This window comes from Mytilus edulis, chromosome 7, assembly GCF_963676685.1.
Source record: "Mytilus edulis chromosome 7, xbMytEdul2.2, whole genome shotgun sequence".
Classification (NCBI taxonomy): domain Eukaryota; kingdom Metazoa; phylum Mollusca; class Bivalvia; order Mytilida; family Mytilidae; genus Mytilus; species Mytilus edulis.
Genome location: NC_092350.1, coordinates 61,680,262 through 61,693,456, shown reverse-complemented (window position 1 = coordinate 61,693,456; position 13,195 = coordinate 61,680,262).

Genomic DNA, 13,195 nt, shown 5'->3' with positions numbered 1-13,195 from the left:
TTGGTGTTCCGAATGTGACGAGGGTCTATGCACTGAATGTGACAAACATCATGCTGTATCTAAGGCAAGTCGTACTCACTGCACAATACCAATTGAGAAATATAGTAAATTGCCAAAAGAGATTTTGGAAATTACACAGAACTGCTTAAGACACAATGAAAAATTCCAAACATACTGCAAATAGCGTGATTGTCCTTGTTGTCACAAATGCATTATTGAAACTCACAATTGTTGTAAAGACATCACTGCGATTGATGACATCATAAAGGATGTGAAGTCGTCAAATGCACTATACAGTATCGAGCTGATGATTGTGAAAATAGCCAAAAATTTAGAGAAAATTATAAAAGATCGAAAAGATAACCTTACGTCTTTGAAAGACCAGAGAAGACGAGTAGAGAATGAAATCCAACAAACAAGGATAAAAGTAAACAGTCACCTAGATCAAATCCAAAAAGAACTGAATGCGAAGTTGAATGCCTTAAAAGAAAAAGAACGAAAGAAAATGGAGGATTTGCTGACTTCAGTATAGAAACAGAACAAAGAAATATATGATTACACGTCGTACTTTCTGATATAAAGCAGCATGCTTTAGAGCTTCAAACAGTTTTAGCCATCAAACAAAAGGAAAATAAAGTTTTTAATGAAGAAAGATTTTTTTGAATTTATTGACAACCTTCGAAAGTCTCAAGTGGATAGTTTTGTCATTGAAAGATGAGGGCGCTTTTCAAAGGGTTTCCAATTAAAATCTAATGTTCAGATAGAACTTGAAATGAGAACCATGCAGGTAGTGATGACAAGAATGAAGTGGAAACAAGCTCAGCTGGGGGTCGTAGATGCTTCACCTAGATTAATTAAAGATCTATAATTGAATTTAAAACTATCAATACAGGATTCACCTGGACGACAGGCTGTTTTATATTACCTGATGATCGATTGGTACTATTTTGTCGAGACCAAAATGTTGTACGAGTTTTCAGAAGTGACGGAAAGAGTTTGAAATAGTTTTAAATCAGTCTCGTGTATTTGATATAGCTTTTATTCCAGAAGACAACACTATTGCTGCAACACCAAGTGGAAATGGCTAACGTTCAGGATAAGATTTGAATATCGGGGCACATGCCATCTGTAAATTTCAAAGAAATATATGGCTTCCATGAATTATTTATTAATTCTTATATGACGTTCTTCTGCTTTGGAAACAAATTACAATAACAAATGGGCTGCACGTCATTCGACTGACGTCACAATTGAAATTGGTGACTTTTTTTTCTTTCTTATTTTTTTTTTTTTGTTAGGTTGGCTTTTCATCCAAAGCTGGTGTTTTATTTGCTGCACGATCTCAAATCATTGTAAGAAATCTGTTTGGGGTTAGGTAGGACACTGAAATTGTTTCACGCCAAGATGTCTGCCCTCAAACCATATTATCTACCTTTTCCAGCGGCGTTCACATTTACCGCATTTTTTTTCAGGTTTACATATGTGGAATCTTCCTCTTATGCATTGTGTCATTTGTTATTTTGTTATCGTCTTGAATATGTATACAAAATTTGCCAACCATCGTTAAGCAGACAACAATCAATCATATTTTTTCAACGTTGAATTTTGAATTTAAAATAAGAATAAATATCATTTATTTTCATTTATGATATGAATCAAAGTTCTACTGTGTTATAAAATGCAAGGAACAAAGTTAATACAAGTTATGAATTTCGTATCAATATCATAGCAAAGTTAATGTCATAACTTTTTTTTTATCTATAAGGTATCTTCTGAATAGATTGAAAAGATATCGTAAAAACTTTATAGATCTAAGAAAGGAAAATGTCAATAATGTGCCTTTATTTCGCGTGCCTGTGTGAAATATGAAGATGTGGTCACCCAAGAATATTCATATTTCATGATAGCTTAACCCGAGGGAAAGGAAAAAAAATAAGGATAAGTTAATCTTCCGAAGTCAAATGAAATGAATGTTTTATTCAACTGCGTATTCCTTGTTTAATATATGAACAAAAAAATTAGTTTGCATACATTTTCTTTTCTGATCAGCTTGTTTTTATAACTAAATACGATTTACATATGAATAACCATTGAGGATAAAAAGTTAATTATTAGTTTTTTTTTGTTTCGATGTCTGAAATAAATTTGAACATGATATTGATTTTTGATATCGCTATTTAAAAAAATAAGAAGTTCAAAACAAGTATACTAACTAGGCGTAATGTCACAAGAATGTATTCCCGACATTTCAATGGGGAATGTGTTACTGATAGGCATAGGTGTATGAAGGTGTGTACAATTACATGTAGGATAGTCTTAACCAATCAAATATTGGTTAAACTATCATTACGTAAAAACAGTGGAATTATACATTTTCCCGTGCCTGACGCGGATATAAAGATTTGTTCATCCAAAAATACTCATATTTCACAAGGGCTTCGAACAAATTTCATATCTCCCAAAGCCAAGGAAAATGAATGTTTTGTTCCACTGCCTATACTTTTTTTTACTTCTGAACATAAACATATGATATAAGTTAACATAATTGTTTTCTTATATTTAGTAAAGAATATATGAAATGTGGAATCAAATTATTTCTTTTTAATATTAATTATGGCGATCATAACAAAAAACTGAAACATATTATGTGTTTACCGCTCAGATATATACTAACAAATTTCGTAAGATAATAAAGAAGTTGTAATATACATGATAAATGAAATTGTCTTATTGCATTTTTAATCATTTTGCTATAAAAAGAAATCGAAAAGTTGAAGAATTGAAAAACCGGTTCAGCACGAGTGGACCACGTTAGAAATTTCATCTGATAACCCTTTCGAAGCACCTGAGATAGCGTCTTTTTAAGGTGTTTGTGTTTGTCAGTTCATATCCCTCGATGTTCAGTTCCTAAACGACTCTTCGTATATATCTTCATATATCACTTTCAAATCACAATATTCTTTCTATTATGTGAAATAGAATCAACAAGTAAATTTATAAAAATATAGATTGCATAGAAATTTGAAACATTGAACAATGACAGCATTTACAAAGGACCACTAAATGTGTGAATGTTATTAAAAAAATGTTTATTAGAACATGTAGAAAGAAATAATATTTTTGACATTTCAATCTGAAAATCTTGATTTCAAAAAGATTAAAACAGGTTACATTACTCATTTGACATCAGAAACCATTAAATTAATAACACACAACACAATAGCCAAACGGAGATAAGCAAAAAACAAATATCAGTCAACATAAAACTACACAGAATTATAAACTGGACAATTATCACTTATATTTTCAAATAAACTTGAAAGTCAGCTTTGTCCTGAACTCCATCACAAGCAACTTCGAAGCTGTCCATGTAATACAAACTGCAGAGTCCAGTTTTTGTCGAAACAACGTATACTTTGCAACTGTGAGTCATGGAACAATACATCGCACATTCTGACATGATCATTGATGTTAGGATTAGGTTAGCTGGTGTTGTGAGTATCGAGTTATTTGAGACTAACATATATCCATTTCCGCTCTGTTCAAAGGGCAACAATCCTGCAAAAACGATTTCGTGATTACATATGCTAGTTTATTGATAATTACTAAATTAAATCTTAATTTTCGGTAAGAGATGTGACAAATTCTTGCTCGTCTTTTCAGTTTTCGATAGGTCATTCGCGAATGCGTGATTATTTTTTTTTTTTTTTTTTTCATTTTGTTAACCTTTGTATTCACATTTACTAAAAGGAGTAGGTTCAGTAAGATCCCTTTTTGACCAAAAAATATAGCCGTTTGACAAAATTGTGAAAATATAATCTTTTAGCTATTTATTGGAAAGTAGAATGCTTCTGCTACATAAATATAGGCTGTTTTACAATAAAATGCACATATATCGGGTACTAGATTATGTTTTTTTAGGATGAACACGGATGCGGCCACTTTCATTTTTGACAAAAGCCATCTAAAAAGTTACGTTTTTTGGCATATTAAGAGATTTTTCATATTTAAGCTTGAATCGGAGCGTTTTTAATGACTAAATCAGTTAAAATTTTTCACTTAGATTAATTGAATCAATTGAAATAGACACTAAAGTGTTTAAAAAGTGTCCAAAATCTTTCGTTAGATGAACCTAAAATTTGAGGACAAAATAGGCCCTTACCGGACCTACTCCATTATAAAAAATTATGAAAGTGTGTGTGTCGTTATTTTTTACTGTATTATATGTACTAAAACTTTTTATGTGTGTTTTTGTTTTCATTTTCTGCTATCTCTGTTGACATATTATTGGCTACATGTACCTTGCCCCAAATACACATCTGAAGTGGTGCTTAAGATTTTAAAAGATATTCTGGATACCTATGCCTATATATATGTAGAATTGAGTCCAAATGTAGAAACTGTTGATTGTTTTCCGCGATAAAAAGAGAGAGCAGGGGTGATACTTGTATATGTAAAACTCATATCTTTTCTAAAGTTTCAAATAAAGGTCAAATACTAACAAAAGTGACATATATCTATAAACCATATATGTGTACATTTCGTTCGGTGTATGCACATTATTTTTAAAAACAGATACAGGGCGATATTATTATTTGATAGACAAGATATATTGTGTACTTATGATAATAAAATATCCATTTAAGACGAATTTTATATTTTTTGAAATACATGTAATAAAAAATATATTGACTTTAGAAAAAAATGTATAAAACAATAACATTGGAAACACCCCTCCACTTACAAAATGATACACAATTTAATTGTACTTAAATGTAATATTAAAACACTAAATAATCTTAAATAATACTTGAACGTAACTGGGAAAATGTGAGTGATACAAATACTGTTGCTATTTTTGTATAAAACCAGGTTCAATCCAACATTTTCTACTTTAGAAAATGACTGTACATAGTCATAAATGTAGTCTAGACAATATATCTACTATGAAGTAATTGCAACAGAAGATTTTTAAATTTTAATCTTTAGCAATATATCCCAACTATCTTATTAAATCTAATTTTAGGAAAACTAAAACATCATGATTTTAACATTCCTACAGAGATTTGCATTGACAGGGGAGATTACTGCAAAAAGGCAGAAATATCACTAAAAATCGAGAAAAAAAATATAATTTGACCGCTTCTATTCAACAGAATGCATTAAATCAACCCACCATTTTGGTCTTAAAATGTCCTGTACCAAGACAGGAAAATGACAGTTGTTATCTTATGGTCCGTTTTTGTGTGTGTTACATTGTCGTTTTGTTTTTTATTTCACTTTCGTGCTTCTTATGTTTCGATGTTTTCCTCTTATAGTTGACATGTTTCCCGCGTTCTAGTTTGTAACCTGGATTTTTTTTTCTCTCAATCGATTTATAACTTTCGAACAGCGGTAAACTACTGTTGTCTTCTTTAATGAATTTTTCTTTTTAATTTTATTATGGTCCTTGAAGTCATTAACTTATATAATGTTAATTCTTAGTGACCTAGGCTATAGATACATGAGTAACTTGAAACGAAAATGCGAGAGACATAAAGCTTGAAGAGCCAAGATTAGATGTTAGAATATGTTATTTTGCCTATTTTAATGACTCGTGTGATATCCTCTTTATATGATTATTGGAGTGCAGTCTGGAAGATGAATATCTGTCTGTTTATAACAAAAATGGATTGATAAAAATAACCCAGGGCATTCTTACGACATAATCATTTTAAAATTGACAAAGCTTCCATTATTTCAAACATACTGCAGACTTTACAACAGGACGCGAGGTTCAACTACCTGGTAGAAAAATTTTAAGAAAAAAACAAATATCCTACCTAGGCAATATTTTAACCCTTATATTATGTATTGTGCACCGCAAGATTACTTTTTTTTTCAATTCAATACAGCATTTGATAGATGTAAGAAGATGTGGCATGAGACAACTCTCCATCCAAGTCACAATTTAATAAAGTAAACCATTACAGGTCAAAGTACAGTTTTGAACAAACGGGAAACCCAACGGTCTAATCTATACAAAAACAAGAATCGAGAAACACATATGAACCACATAAACAAACCATAATCACTGAACATCAGATTTTTGACTCAGACCAGGTATAATCAATGGGTTTAAACGTTTCAATGTACCAAACATTCACCCTTATCTGAAACAATAGTGTAAGGTCACGACATAGAAGGATACCTGTTTTATATACTGATATTCTATAATATCCTCCACAAATCTGGCCGGAATCACCAATACATATGTTATTGCAGTCATAATCCTTTTTATACACAGAGGAAACATCATCTGGTCCGTACTGATACGGGTCATCACCACAAAAACAATTTTCATAAATCTATAAGAAAAGGTTATAGTTATTAAGCCAGGTACAAACTATGGCAGCGGGTTTAAACGTTTCAATGTACCAAACCTTCACCCTTATCTGAAACAATAGTGTTCAATTTTCGTTTGATGAGTTTGTCAGTTTATTTTCGATGAGTTTGACTGTCCCTCTGGTATCTTTCGTCCCTCTTTTATTATATTTTCAACTGAACAGTTTATATAACTCTGTGCAAATTTTATAAAAATAATACATGCAAGAATACATTTCTAATCTGTCTTTAGCCAATTGTCTAAAAAATACTGTAGATTCGTCTTTATCCATTGGATACGCACTTTCATGGTTTTCGTGAGTTAAACTAAGATAAAACACGAATTTAGATGTTCAACGAATTTCTAAATAGATATAAAAGGATGAGGGAAGATGATGGTTAATATACACTCTTTCTTAAACCACGCTATTAAATATCCACGAAAATGAAAGTGTGCCTTAATTCACGAAAATTGGTACTAAAGAAAATAAATGAATCCATACTTTACTCTGGTTGGCCTCCTTTTGTTCTGAAACTATGCAAATTAAACAGTCTTGCGTTAATGATTAGGATGTTCAATACATTTCAACAGCTGTTACTGTGTACAAAAGTTATACTTTTCTAGAATTGCAAACAATAAATATGCCAAGTCTAAAATTATGTATAATATACTAATAAAGGTTATTATAATAAGACTTTTACTAATCGAACGTTCTATTATTTCACCTTAAACAATTAGCAGTGTCGAATGTAAACTTACGGAACTTTTTTTTCGAATATATTATTGTTGTAAAAAAAGACCGCAACTTGAATATAAGAAACATGTTTGTAATATATATTGTTTATGCATTAACTATCCGGAACCGCATAACCTTTCAGAACGCTTGAGTGTTCTATTAGTTTGTTATATTTTTAGTTTTTCAAGGTTATTATTGTTTCTTTAAATTGTTTAACTTCTCACAGTGGTTGACTACTCTTGCTTTTATATATTCACTCCTTATTTTATTGATTTTGTATTTACATTAAATCATACATGTAGATCAAATTGTATGATTAAGTGTATGTTCACTTGTGTTAATATGTCTATTGATTGAGTTAAGCTATTTCAATTGATATTTTAAAGTGTGTCTTTATGTGTTGTGATGTTACACTGTTGTTTCAGATATAGGGTGAAGGTTGGTACTCATTAAACCGTTTAAGCCCGCTTCATTTGTTTGCATTATCCTAAGTCAGGATGTTCAGTAGTTGTCGTTTATCGGTGTGGTTTATAAGTGCTTCTCGTTTCTCGTTTTCTATATAGAATATACCGTTGGTTTTTCAATTTGAATGATTTTACCTAAGTCAATTTTGGGGCCCTTTATAACTTGTTATCCGGTGTGGGCCACGGCTCCGTGTTTGTGACCTTTACTAGGACCTATGATAGCTTACTTTTAAATATTGTGACTTGGATGAAAAGTTTTCTCATTGGTACCAATACCACATCTTCTTATATCTATTTTGTTTTGTTTTTGCTCATGTTAGTATCTGGAGTTTTTTCTATACTATTGTGTTGTCGTTTAGTTTTCGTCTATCTTTTTTTTCTACAAACAAGCTGAAAATGTTAGAACATACGATTTTATGGAAGACAGGTGATTCTAAAAAAGGAACAACTAAACAAATGTGTAAACTATCAGTCGGATGTGAAAAGAAAAGTATCAAAAGCTCAAACACATCAAACGAATATATAACAACTGCCATAGTCTTAACATGGTACATAAATTCTGTTATTAGAGCATGGTGGATTAAACCTGGTTTTATAGCTACCAAATACTCTCACTTTTATGACAGTATCATAACATTTCATTTATTGATAATGATATGTAAACAAAACAACTCGTTTTTTATTTAGATTAGACCGTTGGTTTTCCTGTTTGTATGGTTTTACACTAATCATGTTGGGGCCCATTATAGCTTGCTCGTTGGTATGAGCCAAGGGTCCGTGTTGAAGGCCGTTTTTTACCTATAAAGGTTTACTTTTACAAATTGTGACTTAAAAGCAGTTGTCTCAATGGCACCCATACAACATCTTACATCTATATAATATGTAAAAATGTCAAAAATAAGGGTGCAGCAGTCAGCCTTGTGACGTAATCTTAATAACTTAAGAAAAACAAAAAAATTGTCAACCTCAAGAAAAAACACAAAAAAATTGTCAACATCAACAAAAAACACAAAAAAAATAAATAGACAGAGCACACCACAATAACAAAATGATGGGATGTGTTAGTACCAAGCCACGTCAAATGGATATTACCAACAATAGACAGTAAAAGTAATATACACAAATACAAACAAAGAATACTATAACACGTTATTAAGATGATAAACTATATCAATAACATCGTGTTTTATTTATGCGGTTCATACGGAATATTTATTCACAAGGCATTTGTATCTTGAGATGAACTTTTTTATGAAAAGGATGACATGTTTTGGTATACAACTGGTTCTTTTTTCTCAGGCATTGACGAATGCAGATATCATTATAACACCTTGCATTATAATTAATTAAACGTGAAATGAAATTATCTAGTTTCTCGTCAATAGGTATGGTATGATTTTCAATTATAAAGCTTTCCCTAAAGACCAAATGACGAAAAAACTCATAATTTTTTTTGTTTTTTTAACTGAATGAATGAATGATCTTTATTATCATAAACAAACTACATAGTAACAGAGAAAATAATATTATAATAATAACAAATATTGAGTGAAATACAAATTGTTGTTAATTGATATTATAATTTTGTTTGAATTAATAATAGATAAACATATAGTTGTTTTAAACCGTGTGGATAGCCTTTTACAGAAATAGTTTTAATAAATCTACACAGTTTCTCAAGCTCAACGCAATTTTGGGTTGAACATATTTGTAAGAATTTAATAACATTTATTTAGTTTTTAACCAATTTTCTTGTTTTGAACATTTAAAGTTTTCCTACACTAATGTGTAAAGTATTTGCGTCTTTTATCTTTGAAATATGTACATGACATGATATCATGGTATGCGTTAGCGATGTCAGCTACGTCACTAAGGTGATACTATCGTCCATATCTTGGAATGTTGTGTCACTTTCCCACTCAATTGGCAAACGGTTATGTTCCCATCTAAATTTACATAAGGTTATTAATAAATTAAATTGGAGAATTGATAAATAGTTTCTAAATCTTGAACACAGCCTTTGGGTGAATGGTTCATTTTTGTTGACTATTTTTGGATGAACTGGTCCATTACTCAGAGATCACATATTCGACCCAAAGTTTTTCTTTATTATAATGTGACCTTGCCATATAATTGACATTTTACAGTCATCAATTTGATATTTTTCATAACGATACCCATTAACTGTCATAGCCATAGTTATGCTTATTATCGAGATTTACATGTGACAGCTTAGAATAAAAACACGATATTTGCTCTCTTTTCTGTATTTGCCTTCTTGTAAACGACACTAAAAACTAACCATTGTAATTGAAAAAGGGTATCGTTCCAATTTTCCATAGATAATTAAATTGGGGAGGATAGTTGTCTCATTGGTAGCCATACCACATCATCGTATAACATTTTTTTTCTTCTTGCTTATGGTATAATTGGGGGAGGGGGATCTAGATATTTTAAAAGTAATATATGCTTTCAAAACCGACAATGAACTCTCCTAAATTTTCAAACCACTTTGTCTGACAACCATATGTTAGTATTAGACATGTAGGAACAATCTCCTTATAAAACATATCGAGTAGGCACTAGATTGACACGTTATTCAATCGCCTGATCATCTTTTGATAATTTTTATAATTTTCTTGTAATAATGTCGATTTGCAAATGCCATTGTTTACAATTTTCTACAAATTTAATCAACAGACATTGTAAATCATAGTTAAAAAGCTTAATTTGCTTTAAATTATCATCGATTTGTTTTCGTTAAAAATACAGTATAACTTCATTTTAGCTTTAAAATTGAGAGTGGAAATGGGAACTGTGTCAAATACGAAAAAACCAGAAAACAACCGAAAACAACCAATTGGTTTTGAAGCAAGAAAAAAACGCAGCTGGAGGCGAGTATCAGCTGGCCTGTTACAAAATATGTGTACCAGTTTATTAAAATGGACGTCGTACTAAACTCCAATACAAATAAATGAAATGTAATAAAAATCATATACGACTATTTTTTAAGGCCTTGGTCTCTTGGCTTGGGACAGGCGCAAAATTTCGGTCAGTTTAAACATGTACAATGAGAAAAAACACCCAGTAGTACACCCTGAAAAACACTATTTAAAAGAAATCCAAGTCCCATGTTAAGCACGAAAGAAAAAGAAAAGAGTAAAAATAGCAAAAACGACACTAAAGAGATTGAAAACAAATGTTTTGTAATAAAAAAATTAGGACTTTTTATTTCTGAGTTCGAACAAGGAAATTAGCCTAAAACTTTCTGATGTTTCAACGATAAAACTCATCAGAGTTGGCATTCTACAAAATGTATATCGTAACTTATGTTGCATCATCTTAATGTAAGCAATAACCTCTTTCCCAGCATACAGAATACCATGAATAAGAGTTTACATCCTATATCGTAACTTAGATTGCATCATCTTATTGAAAGCAATTACCTCTGTCCCAGCATACAGGTTACCACGATCTTTACAATAAAGAAGACATCTGTTATTTTCCATATCATTGTGATGTGGTCCATTTATCGGCAGCAAATGTGGCAAAAGTCTGTTGTTTTGTGCATCAATAAAACAACCAACATAATTATGATCACCTTTTTAAAAATTAAAAGACATATGTGATTAGAATTACACATGGATCGATCACCAGAACTGTAAACTTCGGATTTTTTTTCAATTTTTTAGGTTTAATTGCATATAATAGTATATTATCAATTTATAATAAATCAGTTTCACGAGGAGTATACTGAAGTTACAAAAAACACTGTACAACTTGAGTCTCTGTTTTTAACTGTTTGACTCTCTACTATAGAATTCTAAACAATAGGAAGTTTAAGAATAACAAACTGTGGAAACAGGTGGCTTATTGGTCTCGTTAACCAAAATATTTTACATTTGTAAATGTGTTCATTATAGTAAATCATGTTGGTGAAAGATGGTATCTTAAACTGTGTAATATAAGAATATGAAAGCTGCCTTAAAGATGTAGTTTTAAAAATCTGGAATTTTTAATTGATGTATTTAATCAGAAGAGCATTAGTCTAGGAACCAAGTAAGCCAAAAAATGAACGGTTATATAAATTCGTTTCTAAAAATTGCATTATAAAAGTTGGAAAATGGCTGCCGCGTTAAATTTATCATTTACTTTGCATAGGCATTATTAAGGTCTTAAATCGAAAGAAAGGAATCTAGAGTCGATTAAAATTTTGATTATGAACTTGTATGTGCTATTGAAGTCTTCCATAAAAAATAAAGTGGGGCCAATATTTTACCCTGTATCGTAGAAAAAAACAGTGTCCGAACATCTGACAGCAATATATAAACCTGTCATGCCAACATCCTAAAACAATATAAATATAATTGTTAAAAAAAAAACACTTACCAATTACTTTTAATCCACACTGAAAACGGAAAAGAAATATTTTTATTGCAATTACCAATCATATTTTATAGAGGGAAGGCTTTAGGGGGTCCGTTGATATATTAACAACACCTCGATTTTTCGTAAAATTGTAAACAACAAACATAACTTGCTGATAACAGTTAACACTAACTGTAACTAAATACAAGTGGGTATAAATGAAAAAGGGGACCGCAATAAACTTAACTTTTTATACATTGTGACTTGGATGAAGAGTTGTCTATTTGGCACTCAAACCACATTTTCTTATTTATATTAAAGATCTCCTGAGACAGTTACATTTATATATATCATGTATACGCTGTTTATGTTTTTCTTTTGATGGAGCATTGCAAAGAAAGATATTAACAGCAAATTAATTGTGGGTCGTGTGAATCTTGAAAATTCTTGTAAACAACAGTAATCAGAAATAAATTACACGTATGTCAAAAACAGTGAACACTCTAAGTTTCAGGTAAAGGAAAGACCATGTACCTTCAAAAGTGGAAAGGGTTTATGGTCTTTTCCTAAAAAATATTCTGATCATCAATTTGATTGAAAAATATTCTTTTCAAACAGGTGACAAAAAAAAATAAACTGAATCCAGATTTTGCCCACTCAGAAACTATCTACTCAGACAAAAAAACATTACCCCCGAATTAAAGTAAAATGATTGCTCCATAACAGACAACATGAGTCCCATTGTCATATAACAATTAACATTGCGAATTTTAACAAAATAAATAACATGCAGTGGGTTGAAAACAGTTAACTGTTATATATATATTCCAAATCCCAGTTAACGACACCTTGAAATAGCCCAAAACAGTTTAAAAGAAAAATGTTTTCCCCCTTTCTTCATTATAAAAAATATATATTTGAAATAGAACACTTTACCATACCAATAACATGTCACAATGAAATGTATCAAAGTCTGTCAGTTTGCAAAGGATAGTTTCAAATAATGAAAACTGTTCATACTTTATAATGTATGGCAATTTTTAGTTTAAAGTTTGTTATTTGGGGGAGAACAACACAATCTGTCTCCAGCAAGTCAAAAAAGCATATATAACGATGTATATTCAGTTTAACCATTTCGATTTAATGCTTATCTTCTGAAATCTTAAAAAAAGTTTACAATCACCTTATAGAATATATTATAAAAACAATCATTGGGCGGGTTTAAAATGGTACCTAAAACGGAGTACAATCGACTTATAATCT